This window comes from Trachypithecus francoisi, unplaced genomic scaffold, assembly GCF_009764315.1.
Source record: "Trachypithecus francoisi isolate TF-2019V2 unplaced genomic scaffold, Tfra_2.0 Lachesis_group2, whole genome shotgun sequence".
Classification (NCBI taxonomy): domain Eukaryota; kingdom Metazoa; phylum Chordata; class Mammalia; order Primates; family Cercopithecidae; genus Trachypithecus; species Trachypithecus francoisi.
Genome location: NW_022681465.1, coordinates 38,967,338 through 38,991,239, shown reverse-complemented (window position 1 = coordinate 38,991,239; position 23,902 = coordinate 38,967,338). Strand labels below are relative to the sequence as shown.

General features: G+C 40.9%; 1 long non-coding RNA gene across 1 annotated transcript; it reads right to left on the bottom strand.

Annotated features, from left to right (window-relative positions):
* Positions 1–1,703: 1,703 nt before the first annotated feature.
* LOC117064880 lies at positions 1,704–22,649 on the bottom strand. Its single transcript, XR_004429723.1, has 3 exons — positions 21,789–22,649; positions 3,413–3,418; positions 1,704–1,713 (listed from the first exon to the last, which is right to left on the bottom strand). It is a non-coding gene; the product is annotated as an uncharacterized LOC117064880 (long non-coding RNA).
* Positions 22,650–23,902: the final 1,253 nt, after the last annotated feature.

Sequence of the window (23,902 nt, the reverse complement as noted above, 5' to 3'; positions counted from 1 at the left end):
GGTCTTATTCCTCTAATGCCCTGCTGAGAACTTGCCCCAGGCTGTAAGCTTTCCCACTGAGAAAGCAAGCACAGCTTTCCCTGTCTGTCCACAATGTTGTTGTTGGCGCCTGTGCTCATATCTGCAGCAGTTTTGCCCCCCAGTTTGCCCCCTAGATTCTGCTCAAGAAAATTTGTGCCCAGTTGAAATTATTACAAATTTCCATCGGAAGCTACTTGCACCCTGTGACCCCTCCCTAGTTCTGCCGGCTGCCTTCCCCAAGGTCCACTGTGAGATATAGTCAGAGATGACTTCCCTGGGTTTGAGCTGGAAACTGCAAGTGCCTTTAGGCTTTTCCCACTGCTGCTTCTACTTTTATATTTTGTGTGGCTCCCTAAATCTGTTTCAGCTCTAGGTAAGGTTAAATCCTTCTCCAAGGATCTAGATTTTCAGATTCACCTGTGGGGATGTGTATTTGGAGGCAGGTTTTTTCCCTTTCACACTTTGGGAACTCACAGTATTTTGCTTGTCTTACAGAATTTGCAGTGGTATACTGCTTCTTTCAAAGGATTTATGAATTCGTTCAGTTTTCCTGGTACATTCCTGCCATGGTTCTTGGAGCAAAAGTTTACAGTGTGAGTCTCCGCACACTGTTCTGTCCATCTAAGTGGGAGGTACATGTTAGCCCTGTCTCCTATCCACCATCTTTCTCCTGATCTCCAGGATATTTTAATTCTGTTATTAATTTCTCATTTAATTGCTTGGTAGTCAGAGAATATAATTTGTGTAATGCCAGCTCTCTGATACTTGTTGACTTTCATCTATAGCTGAGAATACATTAATTTGTGTAAATATTCCATGCGTGTTTGAGAAGGAAGGTCCAGGTGAAAGTTCATTCCCAGAGAGGATTAGTGATTTTTTCTGCAAGGTGTTTGGGTCCTCCATTAGCCTGAGTTTATTCTAAAATTAATTCTCGATGAAAATATGAATTTGTTCTGTAAACCTGAAGGAAGGCCACTTTGTGGTTTCAGAGTCTCAGGGATATTTTTTCAATTCACTCAGTGCAAAGGTTTAGGAAGTTTCTTTGCTGTCTTCCCTCTATGGCCTCCTTCATTTATCTTTTCACTGAGCTTTTAGCCACTGAACTCTTGGCTTTAGGTGGGCATCTTCTGTCAGACCCTTGGTTTGGTTGGCTTGAGGCCTGAGTGGCTAACAGAAGAGTCAGGAGACCTGGGATTGCAGACACAGAGGCAGCTTGTCTTATCATCCCTTCATCTCTCTGGATTCCTGTTTTTACCTGCTGTATAGCATCTGGAGATATTCCTTACTTTCTTGCAACTAATAATGAATTTTTTAAAGAAATTTAAAAGTATCCACCTCATTTTATGACTTTTTGTGAGCGTTTTGATGGCATATCTAGTCATAAAACCCAATAAGATACTTAGAAAGCCTGAAGGAGATTCTCAAATTCATGACTTTCACAGACACCAAGGTGTCATGGGCTCATGGAAGATCTGGAACCATTGATCTATAGCAGGATTATTCAAGCTTTTTCCATGACTTACAGGAGCATTCTTTAATACAGCTACCCAGTACACATGTGTGTATGTAAAACAAGAAATTCACAATACCTTAACACCCTTACTAAGCCTGATGAATTTTGATATTTTTCTGTTCATTAAAAAAAAAAAGTTGATCAAGATCCATTCAATTGATTTCGTGACTCTTTGTGGTCTATGAAAAATGCTGGTCTAGAACCTGAACCATCACCTCTCTACGCATGGCCAAGATCCTCCAGGTGGAGGCAGAAGCACCAGCAGAAGCACAGGTGGGGACAGGTGGCAGGCCTTACAGTGATGCACAGTCACCTCCTTACAGTGGTGCTCACGCCTGGCCCTGGGTATGAACAAGTCCTTGCAGATTTTCTGTTATCTATGACAGAGACATAGGGAAAAGTGGAAAAGATCATATTCCCTTTTTTATATCAAGCATGCTTCACTCGTTTAAGTATCAGACTGGCCTTGTTTGAAGTTTGTCACCCAGAAAAATTGAAAACAGTTATTTTAATGGAAAATCATAAAAATCTACAGCTCAGTGCCATGGTAAATGCCTAAGGCTGCTCAGCCTCAGGATGAGAGTCACAGGACATGCTGGGGCCTTGGTTCCTGGAGACTTTTCCTCCCCTTCCCCCTGCCATCCCCTAAACATACAGGCAATAGCAATTCTGGAGTTCAGTTCATTCCTGGGAAGTCTTCTGAGATCTTCTGGTTTAAAACAAACAAACATTTCTGATATCCCCATTTTCAAAAATGCATTATATCTTGATTTCTAGATGTTGGCTCATTTTTTTCTTTTTGAGAGCACTGTGCAGGCCAAATCTAACTTCCTGCAGGCAGAACATGGCCTGTGGGCTAACAGTTTGAGACCCCTAGACTAGATGGCTTAACATACATGTTATTATATGGCTATGTTATATATATTATATAATATATGAATGTGTTATATGTCTATGATATAACCTATGTATGTTATATAATAACAAACATGTTATTCATATAGAAACTTAGAGTAATTTAGTAAATTGGGGCAAAGATTTTTTGTGTGGGGCATAAAAATATCTGAATATCTGGTTTCTAATAAATGCTGCCATTTCTCTAGAGATCTAGGGTTAAAATGTCAGCTTAGTACAAAGGGAGGAAAGTCTGCTGGTTCAGTTGATGCTCCCTCAGCAGGGAGAGCCAGGCTCCCTGTTATCATAACAAGGCAATCCTGGTGATAAACTAGACATAATGTGCACACCGGATTAGATTCTTTCCTTCCCTCATCTGCCCGCACTCCACACACAAATCTGTACTGTGAATACCAAATACTGATCATTTCTCTGAACAACCTAAATGTCCACAGGATTTTCACCTTATAATATGTTGGAGTGTAAGAGTCCCCAAGAGCTACAGAGATTTGCAGAGGAAAAAAATCGCTCTGCCTTGGGTCCTCTGAGTGATGCTTGTGTTGCTGAAACCGGCGCCTTAGTGATGCTGATTCGTGCCGCATTTCGGTGCCGGCCTCCCTCCAGTGATCCAGGTAATCTGAGCTCCAGAGGCCTCTGGCCAGGCCATGCAGCCGGAAGGAAGCCATTTCCTTTCCCTTGGAGGTAATGCACATCCACGGGGCAAGGCCACATGGTTCAAAGGCCAGCTTCACATTTTGCGTGGGGGTGACAAAGGCCTGGCAGGAGCCCTTTGAAATGCCAGGGCAGGCTGTAGGCTGACTGAGAGAGCACTCAGCCATGCAACAGCTGGAATGCATTAAGGTTGGCAATTTTTGCCCAAGGGACGAAATTGCCTTTACATTGGCAAACCCAAGGACTTCGCTCACACTTGACTGATGTTTGAAAAGAGATGCTTCAGGGAATTTGAGGCAAAGGAGGTGAGACTGTCCCCTGGGGTCCTGTTTCACACTGGAGCAACATGCCTGTAGAAGTAATTAGGTGTTGCGCTGATGGGCTCCCCATCAACTTAACGACACTTTGCTGTGTCCAGGAACGGTTGTCCACAGGGTGCAGAGCCATTCTGTGAAAATTTCCTTGAGGGTAAATGGCCTACACACAGAGAAGGGATTCAAACAAGAATGATGATGTGTTTTCCCTCCTGTTATTATTATTTTAAATGCTAATACCATCAGTCCATACTATTTAATCTGTGTTTAGAAAAAAAAATACAGTACATATTTCTGAGGGTGTTTTATTCTGATAATTTTTCTATTCCTTCATTCACAAATGCACACATAATCCCTATAAAGTCATTTTTAAACCATAAATGTATTTAAAAGTCAAAATTATCTTTTAATATAACTCCATATCAAATATCATTTATGAGCATGATTACATTCTAGTAAGATAGCTATGACAAAAGCCTGAATATGAAACAACGTATTTTCTTCTACAAAGATAAGCTGTAGGGTACAGAGCTGGGAACTAGGAGCCACAGTTCTGGTTCCAGTACGGCAAGATGCTTGCGAAAGGCAGAGGCTGATGATCAATTAAGTTCAGGAATTGCTGTGCCCCATATTTCATTTTTGGAGATTGATATCACACATTAGCATATTAAGAGATATCAAATTAAGAAAGCTAAAAACTTTTTCCATATTCCTTTGCTACTGTGATTTCAAATGGATTTAGATTTCATCAATTAGTTGCACTAGTGCAAGATTTCAGTCCAGAAGTAGTCAGAGGAGAGGTAGTGGGCTATGAGGCACCAGTTTAGCTATCCAGATATAGCAGATACAGAATGACTATGGAGCCAAGAGTTCTGGCAATGACTTCTCATCCCTGGATTCACAGTATTGGGGAGTATTTCTGGGACAGTTGAACAGGCATGCTTGCAGAGGCAGCTTCTTGATTCTCAGATTTAAGGCAGTTCAATTCAGCAGTTGCCATGGCAGCTTTGAGATTCCCAGCTCACTGACTATAGCTAGGGCAACAGTTCCCTTAGCCTGCCAGTTGGGCAATGTTATGCTGAAAGTCATTCCTAAAATCCCATCCTAAATCCTATTATTCTAGGTATTCAACAATTTCCTGAATTAAGTTTCTTTCTGCCTAAGGTAATTATTAATAGAATGGTGTCTCTTAACTGCAACAAATCCTTTCCTGATACACTGTGGTTCTCACTCTTGGAAATACTGCTTTGAAGTATCTTTCATGATCTTGTGACTTGGGAGAAACACACATAACCTTTCCTCTTGACCTACAACAGCTCCTGTTGGTAGAAAGTATTTGTTCCCCTATGTTCTCTAGTAGTACACTCTTATAACCCGTGGATTCTTCCTTTTACCTGTTAGTCCTCTGACCGTGGTGCTGTGTCTCTTTGGAGGGCTCAGCCTTCTCCTGGGGCAGGTTAGGGAGATGCCAAGATTTAAAAAATGGTGCATTATTGTTTACTTGAGTGCTCAACACAGTGCCTGACTGAAATGGGCATTTGGAAATCTTTCAGTGATTAACTTTCAATAAATGGCAACAAGTTCAGAGATTCAGAATGTTTTTAAATATCATGTGAAATTGCATTGTCACTTTATGTGTCACATTCTACCTTTGACAGATTGCATTTGCCTTACAAGTGTGGTGGTTCTCGGCCGGGCGCGGTGGCTCACGCCTGTAATCCCAGCACTTTGGGAGGCCGAGGCAGGTGGATCACCTGAGGTCAGAAGTTCAAGACCAGCCTGGTCAACATGGTGAAACCCCATCTCTACTAAATATACAAAAAATTAGCCGGGTGTGGTGGCAGACGCCTGTAATCCCAACTACTTGGGAGTCTGAGGCAGGAGAATCGCTTGAACCAGGGAGGTGGATGTTTCAGTGAGCCGAGATTGTGACATTGCACTCCAGCCTGGGCAACAAGAGCGAAACTTTGTCTCAAAAAAAAAAAAAAAAAAAAAAAGTGTGGTGGTTCTCAAATCATAGGTAACAGTTCCTTGTATTTCTAAAAAAGTTCCTTCGGAAATTTACAACCTAGAGTTTTCCTTAAGTGATAAAGAAGGCAAAGATGAACCATTAATTACTTAAAGTTGTAACTTTTATAGAATTATATTTAGCAAGAGCTTTGATGTAAATTTTCATTAATTCTAGTTACACAAATCTTTATTAAATAATTTGTGATGAATTTAGAAACATAACTAACATCCACCAGAAATATCAGAGCTTGTAGTTTGGACTTTCCTAGGGGCAATTTTTGTCAAGGTACCCGTGTTTGGGGTGGAGTTCTCAGTTTGCTGAGGATGACTCCGTATGAGTCTTGGGGTACATTCTGGTGCATACTGGTGAATGTAATTCCTGCCCCTGTGGGTTCCTCACAACCTTTCAAGCAGAAAGAGTCTGAGAACTTCTAGTTGTGACTACCCATAAGGATTTTCAGGCCTTTTTCACAAATACTTTTTTCTTTCCACAGAACCAAATTCTCAGTACAGCATTATTGATTACTTTCTCCTGTCTTGTGTGTGTGTGGTGTGTGTGTGTGTGTGTGGCAAGGGAGTTAGTGGTAAGCTAGCACATATTTAAGCTATTCAACAATGTTAATGTACCCTAAAAATACTACTGCTTGACATCTGCACTTCCCTTAAGGTGAGTTTTTTTCCAAGTGGTATTTTTCATCTTCATAGGCTGGTTCTTACCCAAGGGGGACAGATACCTGAGGATGCTCAGAGATTGGCACAGTGTTTGCCAACGTGATGTGTTTGTCAGTGTCAACAATTGCAAGGAAAGAGTTGGATGCTCTGACAAAAAACTTGAAGCAGACTTCACATGGGAACAGGTCTGGGTGAATGTGTTTCTGTGAAATATTTTATTCCACAGGTGGAAAAGACTGTTAAAGAAAACTCTTAGCTTGGCACAAAAGAGCATTATCGAGTAATAATTACTTGTGTATGCTAACGCTAAATTCTTGGGAGAAAACTTGGAGAGACTGCCGTAGGGGCATTTTTTTAAGACTTCTACTAAACTTTTGATGAAATTTCATGAATTTGAGATCCTATGATTTAAGAACTAATTATGTGTTCTCCAATGCACCTTTATTTAATTTCCATCCCTTTAGCTGAAATCTGACTCTGAGGAATGCAAACAGGAAGGGGTGGGAAAGGTGCCTCCAAGTACTGAAGAGTCTTTGAGACACAGTTGTCTGACAAACACTTCCTTTAGCAATGTCCTCAGGTCTCTTGCTGATGTGGTTTTGCTGACATTATACACAATATCTCTTTGCTCCAAATGTTGAACTAATCAGGACTGGTTTTTGGTGAATTCAAAAAAAAAAAAAAGAAAAGAAAAGAAAAAAGAAAAAGAGAAGGCCATAATATGTTATTTATTTTTCTATTTTATTTTTACATCTCTATTTCTTTTTCAGTTGAGTGAATTGAGGATGCAGAAAAATGCAAATAACTATGTTGTAAAACAAATAACACATTTTTCTTGAGAAAAACAAGCCAGGCTCTATGCCACTTGGATTCTAAAATAAGATCCATATTTTAAAACAATATCCCAGAACTGTTTATTAATTTAAATAATAGATTCATTACCGAACCCTGGCTTCAACTGAGTATAGAGAACTAGTGTGAATGTGTCTTTTAATGAAAAGCACTACCTTCAGGAATACCAGACACCTACTAAATTATAGTACTTAGCAGAAGATGACAGATGAATGGCATAACGGTGACCATAATGAAGTATGTTGGGGTTGGTAAGGCAGACAGAGAAATGGAGTTTCACCTATGATCACACTTTGGACAAGGAAAGACCACCTTTAAGAAAGAAGTTATTTTTTAAAAAGGAAGAAATGGGAGAAGGTGGTGTTTTTCATTTTTATTCATTTCTTCTTCCAAGTTTTCCCCATTACATTTGTAAACCATAAGGTACATTATACCATTGTTATTATTAGTTATCAAAATAAGACAGTTAATGTACTCTAAAGGCACATTAAACATAAGAGTTAAAGGTGTACCCTTTCCATGGTGACCTTATTTGAAACCAAAATTTTTGTTCTTTCTTGTTATGTCCTTTTCCTATACTGTGAGGCCACAGAATTTCACAGAACCTTAGAGATGCAGTCTCACTAACTCTCTTTCTCCTCCTATGTATCTCAGGAACCTGTCTCCCAAAAAGCACTTGAAGTTTTTGTTTTGTTAGATTTTCAGAATGAATTTTGAAGTGGAACCCACAAAAAACAAAAACAAAAAACAGCCTTGAAAAACTTGGTTCATTTGCTCTAATTGTTATTGACTGAAAACAAACTAATTTTCTAACCTGTGTTCTTTCTATTCTTTCAACTCATTAAATACTCTAATTTGAAAAGCCTTTAAAGTTGAACACAATTCCCAGGTAACTACCATCCTTTCCTTTGGGCTTATTAAATGTCTGTTTCTTTTCCCTTCCTTGGAGTGATTTTTCAAGAGGCTAATGGTTTTCATTTGGCCCAAGCTATATTTTATCTCATATTTTATTTTGCAGAACAATTCCTGTGGCAAAAAAAATGTATCATTAGAGAGGAACGGGACCTCAAGAGAGACTGAGCAATGATTGTGAAGTCCAGGAAAGAGGTGGATTGTCTAAAGGGGTTTCCCTGGACTGATACGTGTATGCAGCAGTTGCTTTTTCTGACTTTCTTCTCTGCTACTTAGAGTTACTAAGACCATACCAAGATTCATTTGAAAGGAAATCTAATGAAAAATGGAAAAGAAGCAGATATACAAGTCTGACAGTTGGTTTTGACTCCCACCCACTGAGAGAGTAAAGAAGTTTATTGTTTCAGTTGATACCTGGTTTTTGGTGATATATTGTTTGTTGCTGTTATTTTTAAAGCTATTCAGTTACTTTATTTTGAAAGATGGGTGTGAGAAAAGCCTTTTCTTTTCCTTTGGAACTAGTCCACATCTTAGCTGACAAGTAACAGCAACTGTTCTTTGTCAGTCATTTTCAGGGCCCTGTTTGTGAATGAAATCTCAGGAGACTTGCCCAATAACCCCTAGGTTCTGAAAATCGTTTACACACCAGGGGTACTGTGTTTCTCTTTTTACATACTAGTGTGTTTATTATTGAAAACCACAATGGGGCAACGTATTCTGAGCTTTTAAGGAGACAGTGCTATAAAATCTGTGTCATGTCTATAACAGTTATGGTTATTATTGGACTTCTGTCCATTATCTCTTGTTTCTTATCACTTTGATTTAGAGTTCTTGAAACAAGAATATTTCTGCTTCTTTGGCTTCTCAGTTCAGGTCATCTTCAAGCTCTTCTCTGACAAATAGTCCTATTCAAGCCATTTTGTAGGATATGGAGTTGTTTTTAATAGGGTTGAGAAAAAATAAGAGGTGGCAAATGATACTACGTGAAGACTAATGACCAAACTGTGCTAGGACCTATGTCCTATTTCCACATAAAATAATAGCAAAAATATCTTGAGATACTCATTAGACAATGAGGTTCATGCAAGTTAGCCTAGGCTATTACTGACATTCTTATTAACCTTGACCCATTCTAGACTCTACATGGATTCCCCCAATCGATCCCATACCTCATTCAGGCCCTCTGGTTATTCACAAGACTGGACTTCACCTAGCTAGGGCCATATCTCCTTAACATACAATTACCATGTTAGGCATAGTATTCTAAATGGTGGCAGAAATGGTGGGCTGCTGGCTTTTTTAAACTCCTTCTCACTCTCCTTAATTTATCCTATCCCCAGCTGACAGACAGGGATATACTCATGAGAAAAGTAAGGTGAGGGAATTTAATAATGATTTGAGGTATTCCCTTTTATGGTATGTAGAGGAAGCCAATTAAAATTTCAAACTCTCGACATTTAAAAAATATGTTTAGGAATATAAATTTTCAGAAACCTCTATTCAATTTAAAGGAAAGATTGGACATTAATATAGTTCGGATATTTGTCCCTCCCAAATCACATGTTGAATTATAATCTGTAATGCTGGAGATGGGGCCTGGTGGGAGATGTTTGGATCATGGAAGCAGATGACTCATGGCTTGGTGATATCTTTTTTTTTTTTTTTTTTTTTTTTTGAGACGAAGTCTTGCTCTGTCGCCCAGGCTGGAGTGCAGTGGCCGGATCTCAGCTCACTGCAAGCTCCGCCTCCCGGGTTCACGCCATTCTCCTGCCTCAGCCTCCCGAGTAGCTGGGACTACAGGTGCCCGCCACCTCGCCCGGCTAGTTTTTTGTATTTTTTAGTAGAGACGGGGTTTCACTGTGTTAGCCAGGATGGTCTCGATCTCCTGACCTCGTGATCCACCCGTCTCGGCCTCCCAAAGTGCTGGGATTACAGGCTTGAGCCACCGCGCCCGGCCTGGCTTGGTGATATCTTAGTGATAGTGTGTTCTCACAAGATCTGGTCTTTTTTTTTTTTTTTTTTTGAGACGGAGTCTTGCTCTGTCGCCCAGGCTGGAGTGCAGTGGCCAGATCTCAGCTCACTGCAAGCTCCGCCTCCCGAGTTTACGCCATTCTCCTGCCTCAGCCTCCTGAGTAGCTGGGACTACAGGCGCCTGCCACCTCGCCCAGCTAGTTTTTTGTATTTTTTTAGTAGAGACGGGGTTTCACCGTGTTAGCCAGGATGGTCTTGATCTCCTGACCTCGTGATCCGCCCGCCTCAGCCTCCCAAAGTGCTGGGATTACAGGCTTGAGCCACCGTGCCCGTGCAAGATCTGGTCATTTAAAAGTATGTGGCACCTTCTCCCCACTCTTTCTCTCACTCCTGCTTTTGCGATGTAACATGCCTACTCCTCCTTTGCCTTCTGCCATGACTGGAAGCCTCCTGGGGACTCCTTAGGAGTAGATGCTACTATGCCTTCTGTACAGCCTGCAGAACCATGAGCCAGTTAAACCTCTTTTCTTATAAATTACCCAGCCTTAGGCATTTCTTTATAGCAATGAAAGAACAGACATAAAATATATTTTATTTTATTTTGGCTATTGAACTGTCTTACGGTTCACTAATTCTCTCTTCTGCTCTATCTAATCTTTTACAAATTTATCTATAGTGGCTCACACCTGTAATCCTAGCACTTTGGGATGCTAAGGGAGGATCACTTGAACCCAGGAGTTCAGGATCAGTGTGGGCAACATAAGAAAACCCCCATCTCTACAAATAATTTAAAAATTCACCCAGCATGGTGGCACATGCCTGTGGTCCCAACTACTTGGGAGGTTGAGGTGGGAGGATCACTTGAGTCCAGGAGGTCGAGGCTGCAGTGACCCATGATTGTACTACTGTATTCCATCCAGCCTAGGTGATAGAGCGAGACTCTATTAAAAAAAAAAAATCTATAAAGATTTTAGTTCAATTATTGTATTTTTCAGTCCTAGAATTTCTATTCAACTACTTTTTATATACATGAAACCAACTCTGGGGTAATTTTTTATCTTTTCATTTACCTTGACCATTTTCCCTCTGTTTTATTGAACATATTCATTAATTAGTTAAAATCCTTATCTGATTATGCCAATATTTGGGTCACTGATGGAGTCTGTTACCATAATTTGTTTTTTCTTTTAATTTTAAATCTTATAGCCTTGTCTCTTGGAATTCCTAGAATTTTAAAAATTAAAACCAAGACATTGTGCATAAAAAAATCATAAATGCTACACCCAAGACTATTTTTTTTCAGAGAAGGCATGCTGTTTCCTCACTAAGTGGATAGAATGATAATTAATCACATGTCATATTCCACATAAATTAAATTAAAATGTCTGGGGGTAGGTGCTAGGTAACAATACTTTGAAGGAATTCCCAGGTGATACCAATATGCAGCAAAGTTCCAGAACCACTGAACTTTACAGCCTTGTTACATTGTCTAAGGACTCTCTCCTAATCCTTACCTCCTTAGCATCCAAGACTGAACACGAATCCATGTTGCCTTAGTCTGATAGGACTTCCAAAAAGTCTACTCAATTTTTCAAGACATTCTACTTCATTTCTTTTCTTTTCTTTTACTTTTATTTTTTGAGACAAGGTCTCTCTGTCTCCCAGGCTGGAGTGCAGTGGCATGATCATAGCTCACTGTAGCCTCGACCTCCTGGGCTCAAGTGATCCTCCCACCTCAGCTTCCTGAGTAGCTGGGACTATAGGTGGGCTCCACCACATCTAGCTACCTTATTTTTATATTTTGTAGAGATAGAGTCTCCCTATGTTGCCCAGGCTGGTCTCAAACTCCTGGGCTCAAGTGACCCCCCTGCCTTGGCCTCCCAAAGTGCTGGGATGACAGGTGGGAGGCACTACTGCTGGCCTTCATTTCTTACATAACTATCTCAAGCGTATTTCAGGTACAATTCTCTACCTTTCCTTACCCTTCTTCTTTCTCCAGGATCAAGTCTGAGTCTCTAACATTACCTCTTCAGCCTCATTAACTTGACAAAGTTCTGTTGGTTTTGTTAATTCTAGAAGCTTCCCTCTCTCCAAGCAAAGACCATGTTTTCAGCCTCTTCCCTGTTCTGCAAATTGGCATATATCTCCAGGGAAAAACAGCCCAACAACAGTGTACCTCTCCATGATCTACTGTCTCTTCCACACCAACCCCCTCCCCAGTCTTGAACTCTCTAGCTCCAGCAACTCTCCCAAGCCTCTAAAACACACATGCACATAATTTTTTAAACTCAGTTTTCTAGTTGTTCTCAGTGCTGGTCTGTGGGAAACAACTCTATTATACCCAGAAGTAGAAGTCTGACAATAGCTTTGTTAAATCAAGCTTAGCCTAAAGCCGCCTCCTTACGTATTTTAAGTTTGGCTTAAAGGTTTGTTTTAACTTCATGAGCTATAACCTGATAAGAGAAAAACTTTAGCTGAATTAAATTTGAAAGAGTTTAATTGAAAAATGAACAATTTGAGAATCGGGCAGCCTCCCAAGCCAGAGTAGGCTCAGACACTCCAGTACAGCCACGTGCTGAAAGAAGATTTATGGACAAGTGGGGTACAGAAAACGGAAGCGAGGTACAGAAACAGCTGGATTGGTAACAGCTCAGCACTTGCTTTATTTGAACATGGTTCGAACAGTTGGCTACATTTGATTCGTCAAAATGTAGTAATTGGCACAAGTATAGACTATAGCCTGTTTACACCTCCACTTGTCATAGTTCATGATGTACAGAGAAATCTTTAGGCTGAACTCAAAATACGTAAGGAGGTGGCTTTAGGCTAAACTTGATTTAGCAGACCTAAATGGAATTGTAAACAGACTGTAACCTACTCTTGTGCCAATCACCAAGTTTTGGCCAATCAAGCATAGCCAACTGTTTGAACCGTGTTCAAATAAGACAAACGCCAAGTTGTGACTAATCCAGCTGTTTCTGTACCTCACTTCCATTTCTGTGCGTCACTTTCCCTTTTCTATCCATAAATCTTCTGCCACCACGTGGCTGTGCTGGAGTCTCTGAGTCTACTCTGGCTCAGGAGGCTGCCTGATTCACGAATCATTCTTTGCTCAATTAAACTCTTTCCAATTTAACTGGCTAAAGTTTTCTTTAGCAGCTTTTAAAATATTTTACTGGATCGTATTTATGGTTAACAGTATCTTGCACTACAACTTATATTTTGATAATCATTCACTTTAAAATTATTTATTGAGCACCTACTATGTGTCGGGTATTAGGTACAGAGCAATGAAGACAGCAAGCACAGTTCCTCACCTCATGGACCTGACACGGTTGTGTGAGAGATAATAAGCAAATGATATAATGCTACGCGGTAGTTAAATGCTATGAAGAAACATAAAATCCGGTACAGGGACAGAGAGTAGAGAGGGAGCTCTTGTTATAAAGGGTGGCCAGGAAAGACCACGTTGTATAGCAGAGGCCTGAAGGAAGCCAGGGACCAAGCCATATGAATTTTCTCTGATAGGTATATTCTAGGTATAGAGAACAGCAACTGGAAAGGTCCTGAGAAGGGAACATTCCTGGAACATTCAAGAACTAGCCAAGAGATCAGCAAGTCTATAGTAAAAAGAAACATAGTAGATAGTCATCTAGTGTTTTTTCCTCTTCCTTCCTATTATCTCTCATACTATGTCGTGTTACTTTTTTTAAAGGATCTCAATGGGGAGCAGAAAATCATTGTCTTTAAGATTCAAATTTTTGTGTATTGAAAGTCTTCACGGTCATTCTTTGAAATCACGACCTACTACCATGTTGTCAGGCCTGCATCCTCCACAGGTGAGGTTTCTTGGCTTGGCTTCAGCAGCCTTTCAGACAGCTGCTCATGCATTATGTATTTATAGAGGACTGACCACATCCAGACACCATGTGCTGAGCTAGGTTTACAGAACCAGGCCGCTTGTATTAGAACTGAAATGCTTAGCATTTTTAGGAGTCACTTTTTTCCCCCTGTAGTGCATAAATATGGTGTATCTTTGTGCTACCAGTTTCCCATTTTTAAAGTATTATTATTGTTATTAAGTATTAACCATTTGTCTAGCATAATGGAGTAGAAAAAAGGCACAAAAGAAGTTTGTATTGTGCATGCGGGAGTCTCTTCTCAAAGCGGGAATCCCAACTTGAGCCTAAGTTAAGTTTGAGCCAACATTCAGTCACCATCTGGGGGATTCGGGAGGGAAAACGAGTCTTCTTTAGTGGAAAAGGCATGCTAGTATGGAGGTTTGGTCCAAAGTCAACAGATTAGTGTTAAAGAGGGAGAAGTTTAATACTCAGCCCTTGTGTACTCATGTCTTTGGGAGAAAGACTTCAAAAAACATTCAGTAAAAACCAGAGGAGCTGTTTCCTGGATATCTACTAAGGCAACTAGAGCTTAAGTCAGCACAGCTTTTCAGCCTGAGTGTCAGGGAGCAGTTCTGGGGCTACTGCCTGAACAGGACAGTGGGCAACCCTCATCCTGAATTGAGAAGACGTGGGAGTAGACCTCATCCCTTGATGGTCTTAGTTTCCTGGCAATGGCAGGAGAGCTGCGATTTTGGCAGGCTTGGCCACCAATGATGGCATATATACGGAAAGGAGGCAGGGAAATACCGGGTAGAAGAGGGAGGTTCCCTGGCAAAGGCCCCACCCTCAAGCCTGGAAACCCATGACTTTAAATGGGAATAAGCATTCTTGTTTTTGCACCCAAATGTTGCCTTTTGGCCCACCATGCCCCCACCCCATCTTGTACAAATATAAACCCCAAATTGCAAGCTCCATGAGCAGAAAAGCAGATGAACAGAAGAACAGAGGAACAGAAGAATGGCAGTGTGGCAGAGCAGCATGGTAGAGAAAGAGGGAAGAGAAGCAGCATCTGAATGTTGAGAGGAGTTTGGCTGGGGATGGTTGGAGAAGAGATTGGCTGCGTGATGACCCAACTCCAGGGGAAGATCATCTTCCTACTCCATCCGCTTTCCCACTCCCCAGCCATCCCGCTGACAGCCATCTCCATCTGGCAATAAAATCCCTGCGTTCATTATCCTTCAATTTGTCTGTGTGACCTGCTTCTTCCTGAATGCTGGACAAGAACCTGGGTACCAGGAGGGCACTGAGCTGGATAACACTTAAGCTGTCTGTGGACGGCAGAGCTGAAAGAGCACTGTAACACACCCACTGGGGCTTTGGGAGTTGCAGGCACCCACCCCTGGATGCTCCCATGGGGCTGGAGCCCAGAAGTGTTTGCCCCTCCTCCTGCACCTGCCCGTCTTCATGCTCCCCCTCTAGTGAGGGGTTTGAGTGCACAGAAGCTGAACAGATGAGCCACACCCCTGTTACACATCCTGCGAGGGGGTTAGGAAACTCTCCCAGTTCAGCGTGACCGTCTCTGAGGGATTATTGATGCTTTTGGTATCAGCAGCCACAGAATTCACCAGACACAGCACAAAAGAGCAGGAGAAGAGATAATGGCAGATGCCCAGATGGTAAGAAGAAATTTGCCTGTGAGCAAGTGTGAGATATGCCCTGGGGGTATCTTAAGTAAGGGAGAAATTTGAGGGAGTTGGAACTTATAGAAGTGGGAAGTGAAGGACAGAGCCAGAGAATGATATTGTTGTGGTCATTGTGATATTATTTTTATCCCCAAGATGTGGTATCTGGAGTGAGGTACAGAATGTAAAGCCTAATCCACACATAAGAAGGAGATAGTGTATCTTGAATTTAGACAAGGAGATTAAGTCTCTGTCATGGACTGAATGTTTGTGTGCCCTCAAAATCCATATGTTGAAGCCCTCTACTCAGTGTTATGCTATAGGGAGGTAGAGCTTTTGAGGGGTAAATTAGGTTGAGCTGAGGTCATGAGCATGGAGCTTCTATGGTGGGATGACTGCCCTTATGAGAAGAGCAAGAGATACCAAAGCTTCCTCTCTCCACCTAGAAGGTGACCATTTGCAAGCCAGGAAGAGAGACCTCACCAAAACCCAAATCTACTGGCACCTTCATCTCAGACTTCTCCACCTCTTGAACTTTGAGAAAATAAATTTCTGTTGTTTAAGCCACTCAGCCTAACCAGTACATGACCAATGATCTTCCTCTAGTTTAGCTGCAAATGTTAACCATTTTCATTCACCTACTCGTTTATTTCATTCAACCATTATTTCTGAAACACCTATTCTGTGCTATGAAGTACCGACAATGGATTAGGTACTGAGCTAGGAGATGGAGATTTTTGTTTTCATGGGCTCACATTTTGTAGAGCAGAAATTCATGAGCCAGTACCCCTGAAATATTTGTTATTTCCTGAAGCTCCATGCTCTCTTCCAACTCCATGTCTTTGCACAGTTGTTCCCATTGGTACACTTTTCTTAACCTGCCCCACCCAACAGTCTATCTTGAAAGTTCCTGTTTATCTTTGAAGACTCGGCTCAGATATTACTTCCTTCTCTCATCCTTCCTAGACATGCCTTTTCTGCATTTATATTGAAAAACTAAGTCTTAGAAAATTTAAACAACTTGCCCAAGGTTATATAACCATTAAGCTTAAGAGCAGGAATGCAATCCCAGGTAAGTATGGCTTTACTTTGGCTCCTGTGTAGACTAACATAATATCAGAGTTATATAATGGAGAGAACACACTAGGCTGGGAGCCAAATCCCAGATCTATTTCATGTCATTTATGTGACATTGGGTAAGTCATGTAAAATTCTCAGGCCTCAGGGTTTTTTAATCTATAAAACAGGGATGAGAAAGTTATCTCACAGGATAGTTGTGAGAATTAAAATACGACATTTAATTTGAAATCATGTAGCAAAAAGTGCTTAGTTCAATGAGTATTTATTAGGAAAAGATATTTTAGTCTTCTTAGGCCTGATCATATAGGCCCATGAAGCTCTTGTGTTTGTGTAAAATGCTTTCTTTCTCTTGTGTGCATGCTTCAAATGCTCACTTGTTATCCAACAGCAGCTCCTTGGTAATTGTCTTGAGGATCTGAAATCAGATCAGTAGCTTTCTAGCTAAAAATGTCTCCCAGAGGAGCAGAAGTGCATTTCTATATCGGCTTCTAGGTCTCCTATGTTTTTGAGTACAGCTGTGTGAAATGAATGGAAAAAGACTGAAATGATTAAGTAACTCTGCTGCTCTCCATTGGTGATGGGGAGTGAATTTGACAGGAGACGAGCGACGAAGTCCTAGGATTCCAAAGAATTTTAATGGGCAACTAAATGTTAATAATTGTCAGAGCAAGACTCAGATGATCGCATCAAATCCTCACAGGCATCTTGTGTTATTTCCTCTACATCTTACACATGTATGAGACAACTAATAACATGGCCCATGTGCCACGATGCAGCCCAGAGCTATGAATTTGATGAGGACATGGTTGACGATATTCCTTCTCTAAATATGATCCTCAGACCAGAAGCATCAGTGTCACTTGGGAAGTTGTTAGAAATACATTTTCGGGGACCTACTCCAGACCTACTGCATCACAGGATGTGTTTTTAAAAGATCCCCAGGTGATTCTCAGCTTCATTAAAGTCCAAACACTACTGAATTAACCATTGATGACAAAGCATTTGTGTTCAGATCTGCACAGTGGCAATAGATGGTTTTAACTTCCTTGCCGTGTGTCTTTGGGCAATCTACTTAACCTCTCTGACTCTATTTTCTCATTTATAAACTAGAGATAATAATAGTTCCTACCTCACAGGGTTTTTCTTTTTTTCTTTTTTGAGACGGAGTCTCGCTCTGTTGCCCAGGCTGGAGTGCAATGGCCAGATCTCAGCTCACTGCAAGCTCTGCCTCCTGGGTTCACGCCATTCTCCTGCCTCAGCCTCCTCCTGTGGCGGGAGAGGTACTCATAAGAGAAGGGCAATGGTAAAGGCTAGGGCTGGTGCAATAACATAAAGAGTAGTAGTGGAAGTTGAGGGTTTTAATGGTTCTTTGGTGAAGAGTTTTATTGCGTCGGCAAAGGGTTGTAATAGTCCACAAGGTCCTACAATGTTGGGTCCTTTACGTAGTTGTATGTAGCCTAGTAGTTTTCGTTCGGTAAGTGTAAGAAATGCTATAGCAACAATAGCGGGTAAAGTGACAAGTAGAATGTTTGTTGTGAACATGGTGTTAAGAAGAGGAGTTGAACCTCTGATTGTAAAGTCTTAAATTTTATGCAATTGCCGGGCTCTGCCATCTTAACAAGCCCTGTTCTTGGGCTGTATATGTAGATTTTTTGTTAAATTGAGACTAGGTCATTTATGGAAGGAAGGCACTTTATGAAGTAGGCTTTATTTCTCTTGTCCTTTCGTACAGGGAGAAATGTAAAATAGATAGAAACCGACCTGGATTGCTCCGGTCTGAACTCAGATCACGTAGGACTTTAATCGTTGAACAAACGAACCCTTGATAGCTGCTGCACCATTAGGATGTCCTGATCCAACATCGAGGTCGTAAACCCTATTGTCGATATGAACTCTGGAATAGGATTGCGCTGTTATCCCTGGGGTAACTTATTCCGTTGATCAAATTATTGGGTCAATTGTAGATATTAATTCGCTTTAACTTGTTCAGTCTTGGCATAGCCTATTCGGAGGTTTAGTTGTGCTCCGAGGTCACCCCAACCAAAATTTTAAATGCAGGGTCAGGATATGTTAAACCCATAGGTTTATGTTATTATGATTGCATTAGTAGATTGAAGCTCCGCAGGGTCTTCTCGTCTTATTATTTTATGTCCGCCTCTTCACGGACAGGTCAATTTCACTGGTTGGAAGTAAGAGACAGTTAAACCCTCGTGTTGCCATTCATGCAAGTCCCTATTTAAAGAACAAGTGATTATGCTACCTTTGCACGGTCAGGGTACCGCGGCCGTTGAACATGTGTCACTGGGCAGGCAGTGCCTCTAATATTAGTAATGCTAGAGGTGATGTTTTTGGTAAACAGGCGGGGCTATATTTGCCGAGTTCCTTTTACTTCTTTTAACCTTTCCCGGATAGCACGCCTGTGTTGGGTTAACAGTATTAGTAATACTGGCTTGTTTATAATTATTAGTATTAGGCTGTTAAGTATCGGTGAGGTTTTCGATCCGATTTAGGCTTATGCGTAGGAGAATTTATTCATGTTACTAATACTAGCATTATTACTTCTATAGTGTAATAGATTAATCCAATGTGATGTTAGGAGTTCAGTTAAGTGTTTGGAATTTCTTTGAGTATTTAATGTTGAGCTTGAACGCTTTCTTAATTGATGGCTGCTTTTAGGCCAACTATGGGGGTTGGAATTTTTACTCTCTATACAAGGTTTTTTCCTAGTGTCTAAGGAGCTGTCCCTCCTTAGACTAACAATTAAGCTTACAGGGGGATTAGTGGTTCTGCGGGTAGGCTTAAGGTTGAACTAAAATTCTGTCTTGGATAACCAGCTATCGCCAGGCTCGGTAGGTGTATCACCTCTACCTAAAAATCTTCCCACTATTTTGCCACATAGACGGGTGCGCTCTTTTAGCTGTTTTTGGGTAGCTCGTCTGGTTTCGGGGTATTTGGCTTTAGTTCTCTTTGCGAAATAATTTCTAGCTGGCTCATTATGCAGAAGGTATAGGGGTAAGTCCTTGCTATTTTATGCTTAGTTTTTTTTTTCATCTTTCCCTTGCGGTACTATATCTATAGCGCCAGAATAAATTTTCTATCACCTATACTTTTATACTTGTGAATGGTTTAATATATATATATTTATTTGATAATAGTATTGATTGGTTTTTGGGCTAGTGTTGGCTCAAGGTAATCAAATGGTATTAATATCTTCCGGGTGTAAGCAGGATGCTTTGTATTGAGCTATACCTTGATTTATCCAAGTGCACCTTCCAGTACACTTACCATGTTACGACTTATCTCCTCTATATAAATACAGGGGTGTTTAGTTAAGCTAATCCTTAATTATATTTGAGGAGAGCGACGGGCGGTGTGTGCGTGCTTCATGGCCTAGTTCAACTAAGCACTCTATTCTTAGTTTACTACTAAATCCTCCTTGGACTCTTAAGTTTCATAAGAGTTATCGTGGGTTTTCTATAATAGAAAATGTAGCCCATTTTTTCCCAGCTCATAAGCTACACCTTGACCTAACGTTTTTGCGTGGGCATTTGTGCTTACTTTATGTCTCTTGTGGAGGTTTGCTGAAGATGGCGGTATATAGGCTGAGCGAGAGATGGTAGGGTGGATCGGGGTTTATCGATTATAGAACAGGCTCCTCTAGGGGGTATGGAGCACCGCCAAGTCCTTTGAGTTTTAAGCTGTTGCTTGTAGTGTTCTGGCGAGTAGTTTTGTTGTTTTAACTATTGAAGTTTAGGGCTAAGCATAGTGGGGTCTCTAATCCCAGTTTGAATCTTAGCTATTGTGTTTTCAGAAATTTTAAAGCCACTTTCGTAGTTTATTTTACATTGGCTAGGGTTTTACAGTTTAGAAAGAGTTTAGCTTTATTTAGTTAGATTAATCTAAAACACTCTTTACGCCGATGTCTATTAGCTCGGGTCAATCGTATGGCCGCGGTGGCTGGCACGAAATTGACCAACCCTATATTAGCATAGCTTAGTTAAACTTTCGTTTATAGCTAAATACTAGTCACTGCTGTTTCCCGTGGGGGTGTGGCTAAGCAAAGTGTCTTGAGCTGCATTAAGCGTGCTTGATACTTACTCCTTTTAATCATGGTGATTTGTAGGGTGTCTTCACTGGGGCGAGGATACTTGCATGTGTAATCTTGCTAGAAGTTAATAGAAAGGCCGGGACCAAACCTATTTGTTTATGAGGTTTTATGAACCCATCTAGGCATTTTCAGTGTCTTGCTTTGGATAAGTTAAGCTACATAAACGGAGTAATATATATATTGTAAATATTATCTTTTGGGGTTGTGGGGAGAAGGGTAGGAGTGTTGAGGGGGTGGTAAGTGAACTAATTTTTTATTAGTTGAGAAAGTGATAGCTTAGGTGTGTAAACCTAAAAGATAAAAAGTGAGACTTCGGCTAGGTAGCAAGCTTTTGTTTTTGGGGTTTGGCAAAGGCAATTTATGTGGGAGTGGTCGGAGTTGGGGGAGGGGGGGTTTGTGTATAGTTTGTTGTGGCTTAGACTGGCATGTGGTTTGAATCGGTGTGGTGTGTGATTAACTATCTGTATGTCCTACAAGCATGGATTAAATAACACCTTGCTAAGGTTCGTGTGGAGCTAGAATATTGAACGTAGGTGCGATTAATAATAGCATGAACTAGGAATCAAAGACAGGCGCTGCGGGATTGATTGTGGCGAGACCAGCATTCTGCAATGGGGTCGCGTGCAGACCAGAGATAAAAGATACCAAATGCATGGAGAGCTCCCGTGACTGGTTAATAGGGTGATAGACCCGTGATCCATCGAGATGTCTTATTTAAGGGGAACGTGTGGGCGATCTTGATAATATGGCCCTGAGGTAAGAACCAGATGTCCATTAGATGTCAATTATAGCTACCCCCACGAGTTATGGGCCCGGTGCGAGGAGAGTAGCACTCTTGTGCGGGATATTGATTTCACGGAGGATGGTAGACAAGGGACACCCAACTGACAAGATATATTCGTGTTGGCAAGATTGGGTTGGGTATGCTCGACTGTAATGTGCTATGTACGATCAATAATTGAATGTACTATGTACGATAATGGAACTATTAGGTTGGTTGATATTCCAATAGGTGGAACCAGTACCTTGGGGCTTTAGGTGTTATGTGTTACAGTTGTTTATTCAAGGAAGTATCCTTGCTTGTAAGCATGTTGGCGAGAAGTGTTAGTAAATATGTAAGTTTATGTCTTATGGACGGTTAAGCATTTATAGTACTATATAATATTCATGTGGACAAGCAGTAATGCACGAATTACATAGGGGCATATAAAATTAGATTGTACTAAGTTATTTTGAGGGCTATACCCCCTAGAATACAGAAAGTAGTTTAAATAGAATGCCAGTTTTGGGTATTGGTGGTGGAGTTAAGTACTTTCTTTCTGAGTTGCCTCTGGGAAGAGTGTCCGTTTCCAGTTTACAAGACTGGTGTATTGATTTATACTACGGAGGCAGGTTCATTTGAGGAGACTATTTTCGATTAGGGAGGCTAGTGGTATTAGGATTAAGATTGTAGTAAAATATAGTATGGATGCTACTTGTCCAATTATAATAAAGGGTTGGTTTACTGGTTGGCTTCCGATTCAGGTAAGGGTTAATAGGGTTGTAACTAGAAGTCATAGTAGGAATTGGCTAAGTGGGCGGAATGCTATGCTTTGTTGTTTAGATTTGTGGAGTATGGGTATAATTGCTAAGATAAGAATGGATAGAAGGAGGGCCAGTACACCTCCTAGTTTATTAGGGACGGATCGTAGGATTGCGTACGCAAATAGGAAGTATCACTCTGGTTTGATATGAGGTGGGGTGTTTAGTGGGTTAGCCGGAGTGTAGTTGTCTGGATCACTTAAAAGGTCGGGTGAAAATAATACTAGGGTTATTAGGATGAGGAGGAGGAAGATCAGGCCTAGAATGTCTTTGATCGTATAGTAGGGATGGAAAGGAATTTTGTCGGAATTGGAGGGGATTCCGCAGGGGTTGTTTGATCCTGTCTCGTGTAGGAAAAGTAGGTGAAGAGTTGTTAGGGTTGCAATAATGAAGGGCAGGATAAAGTGGAGGGTAAAAAATCGTGTGAGGGTTGGATTATCAATAGAATAACCACCTCAGACCCACTGAACGAGATTTGTTCCGATGTATGGGATTGCAGATAATAAATTTGTGATAACTGTGGCACCTCAACTACAGGCGCCTGCCACCTCGCCCGGCTAGTTTTTTGTATTTTTTAGTAGAGACGGGGTTTCACTGTGTTAGCCAGGATGGTCTCGATCTCCTGACCTTGTGATCCGCCCATCTCGGCCTCCCAAAGTGCTGGGATTACAGGCTTGAGCCACCGCGCCCGGCCGGGGTTTTTCAAAGTAAGTGTGTCATAAATAAATGTGAAGTCCTTAGAATAGTACTTGCTGCATAGGAAGGCAGCAAAATATTCTTGTTTTACAAGTGATAATAATAGTAATAATAGATCTTAATAGACTCATCCAAGTCACACAGTTAAAGTAGAAAAGAAAATTATAAGCCTCAAAATAATTGAAGACAGAGGCCACCGACTTTGGTTCCTATCAATGAAGAACTTTGAAGGAGGGGAAATATTGGCACAGTGGCTTTGAGTTGATCATTTCTGGGGCAGCCATGACTGACATCTTACCGTGTAGATCAGAAAAGGTCAACAAATATCTGACATACCTATTGCACACCAAAATTTAAGTTAAATTATTATTCCTTCTATCTCTTGTCATCATAAACGTGAGTTTTTGTCCAAGTCTGTTTGCTAGGAAAGGGTGACAGACTCCCAGTAAAATGGAAAGGTATGTATTAGTAATTCTAGTGACTCTTACCTTATAAGTTTGGGATTAGAATAAGTTTGTGATAACAACGTTTACAAGAATATTTTCCATAGAGAACTCCATTTGTTCAACTATGTTTATTATTGGAATTTGATTTTATTCTCAAAACCTGTTGATGACAATCTACTATTACATCTCTGATTTGGCTGTATAAAACTGGACAAATGTAAAATGACTCTGCAGATATCTTTAATATTAGGAATCCGGATAAAAGCATCTGTGGGTGAGGTTTTTTGGTAAAATATATTTTGCAAGTAAAATAAATTAGGCAATTTAAAATGTACATTGTGGAATATAAATTTGTCACAATTAACAAGTGATAGAGTGATTATGTCACAATTTAGTTGGGCAGAAGGACAGGGACATACCAAAGTTATGTAAAATGATTCACATTAGAACTTCTAATTGTGTGGAATTAAGAAAATGTGGCTAGGTGGAGTGGCTCATGCCTGTAATCCCAGCATTTTAGAAGGCCAAGGAATTTGAGAACAGCCTGGGCAACATGGTGAAACCTCATCTCTACAAAAAGTTAGCCAGGTGTTGTGGTGCATGCCTGTAGTCCCAGCTACTCAGGAGGCTGAGGTG